Source organism: Callospermophilus lateralis, chromosome 10, assembly GCF_048772815.1.
Source record: "Callospermophilus lateralis isolate mCalLat2 chromosome 10, mCalLat2.hap1, whole genome shotgun sequence".
In the NCBI taxonomy this organism is placed as follows: Eukaryota; Metazoa; Chordata; class Mammalia; order Rodentia; family Sciuridae; genus Callospermophilus; species Callospermophilus lateralis.
In genome coordinates, this window is record NC_135314.1 from 24,058,449 (window position 1) to 24,061,040 (window position 2,592).

Sequence of the window (2,592 nt, forward strand, 5' to 3'; positions counted from 1 at the left end):
TATGTTACTGTGATCCAAAGACCTGACAAGAGCAAATTATAGGAAGAAAAGTTTCATTTTTATTACCAGCTTCAGAAGTTCAGTCAGCTTTGGGCCTAAGGTGAAGCAAATATCATGGTGGAAGGGCAAACAAAAACAGCTCAAAATATGACAACCAGGAATCAGAGAGAGCAAGCTCCACTCACCAGGGACAAAATAAAAACCCCATAGTTTACAGCCTCAGTGACCTACTTCCTCCAGTCACACCCCACAAGCCTACAATTACTGCCCATATCTGTGGATCAACCCATTGTCTGCTATATGAACTTTTGGTGGAAGGGTACTTCATAGCTAAACCATAACACATCTCCACTTCCTCCAAATTTTTAATCTGGGACAGATCTTTCTGCTTAGCCGAACTTGGGTCACATGCCCATGCTCTGGTTTTAAAAGAGGCTAACAAAGTTTTTGCAGACTCTTCAGAAGAAAATCAAGTCTTACCTCCCACTCAGACACACAAAGTAGGATTCCCTATATTGACAGAGGTTTTGACATGTAGTGCTCAAAGTCACTTTAAAAAATTCCACTCTTTGACCTAATATTTCCCTGATAAGGAATATAACCTTAAGAAATTAAAATACAGGAGAGATGGAGAGAGGGTGATTATTTGGCACAGAGGCACAACTGGAGAAGAGGAACAGGTTTTAATATTCTATAGCACTGGAGGATGACTATGGTTGACAATTTACTGAATGCTTCCAAATAGCTTGTAAAAAAGATTTTGAATGCCAATTTGAAGAAATGCTACCTGGCTGTGGCAATAGGTATGCCAATTACCTGATCTTATCATTGTACAAATTGTATGCATGCATTGAAATGTAGCCCTGAACTCCATAAGTGTGTACAATTACTATATGTTAAGACAAAAATATATTTTAAAAGAAAAAAAAAGAGAAATAAGAATATAAGCAAAGATTTTTCTCTTAGAAACTCCTCCAAGGAACAGACATAGAACTAAACAGTTCATTTGTGAAACTGTTACTAGTGTCAACAAATTCCATTTCCCCAGATGTGAAGATTGAATACCCGAGAAACACTGAGGCAATAGTACAAAGCAAGTTTTTTTTAAAGATAGAAACAGACTTTTCCCTGGAAGAAGAAGGGGACCTAAAGCTGGTATCTGTGAGACAGGGATGTCCTGTCCCTTTTATACATTTTAGTTTTTATTTGTTCTCCTGTCCTCTTCTCCCATTATTTTGCTTCTTTCCTTTCCCCATCCTGCATGTGTGACCAGTAGCTAGAGGATAAGCCTAAAGGTGAGGAGTAAATGAGCAGGGGAAGGGCTATGCTTCATTAACAGCCTTTGGGAAGGAACACTTCCTGATTGGCAGGTAACCTTGGTAAGGAGTGGGGAGGGGTAAAGGGCTCTGGAGATATTAGCATTTCAATACCCCAGAGGCAGTCTCTATCTTCCCAGACCCAAGTCAGCTTTCATCTTCCACATCCCACTGGATCACTAATCTACACTAAATGCCTTTCCTTTGTTCTTGTTTCAAAATGACCCTAGAGGCATCTGTAAGAAGTTCAGAAGGAAGAGTAGGAAGATCAATTCAACAGTTCATTAATGAGGGCCACTGTGGCTCAATCCTTTGGGGACCTTTAGGACCCAGTTTAGAACATATGTTAATGTTGTGCCACCTGAGGGTGAGGATGGTAAGGTGAAGGTTGTCCCTTGGAATGTTCTAAATTTGATTATGGTAATAGTTGCCCAACTCTGTAAATATACTCAAAGCCATTGAATTGTACTCTTCAAATAACTGAATTGTGGTTTTGTGAATTATATTTCAATAAAGTTCAAATAAGAAGTTCTAAGGTTTACTGTGCACTCAGTGACCTTTGCGGATCAGCTTCGCTGTCTAGTGCAGCCTGAGCTACTGGTTCTGATGAGATGTTTCAAACCATTATTAAAAACTACTGGGTCCCCTTGAAGCCCTACTATACTCAAGTTTACCAAGAGATTTGGGTAGAAATGGGATTGATGAGCTTCATTGCTTATAAAATCAGGAGTGCTGATAAAAGAAGTAAAGCTTGGAAAGGTTCAAGTCCTGCACCTGCTCATGGTCATCATTAGCCAGCTTGCTTGAGTACTTAGCCAGCTAGCTTGAGTAAAGAATCGTTGGTGTGCCTGTAAATCTAAGCAGGCTTTGTTAAATGGGAACACAGAACATCGCCATAACCTTATATAAGTACCACTTACTATGTGGCATGAATAAATGATCTGTGAGATGCACCAAAGAAGGAGGAGGAGGAGGAAGAGGAAGAGGAGTTGTTATTCTAAGGTTTAAATCCTAGGGTCATTGAACACTTGGGGACTTACGACATCTCTCCAACATCCATCATGAAATTTTGATAGGAGGTTGGGGAAGGACACTTGGAATTTAGAAAAGGTCTGGGATTAAGAAGTGAATTTGTGATTTCTTAACCTGTACATAATACTTCAAAACCACTGTACTAGTAGAAATTGAATAAGAGAGATTTGAGACATAGTCTGGAGAATGCCAGTGCCTATAGGATAGTTGTATATAATGGGACCAGCAAAGCAGCCAAAGAGGA

General features: G+C 39.7%; 1 pseudogene; it reads left to right on the forward strand.

The window, feature by feature from the left end:
- Positions 1-1,927: 1,927 nt before the first annotated feature.
- LOC143408932 (ATP synthase F(0) complex subunit j, mitochondrial pseudogene) lies at positions 1,928-2,127 on the forward strand (annotated as a pseudogene).
- The last annotated feature ends 465 nt before the right edge of the window (positions 2,128-2,592 follow it).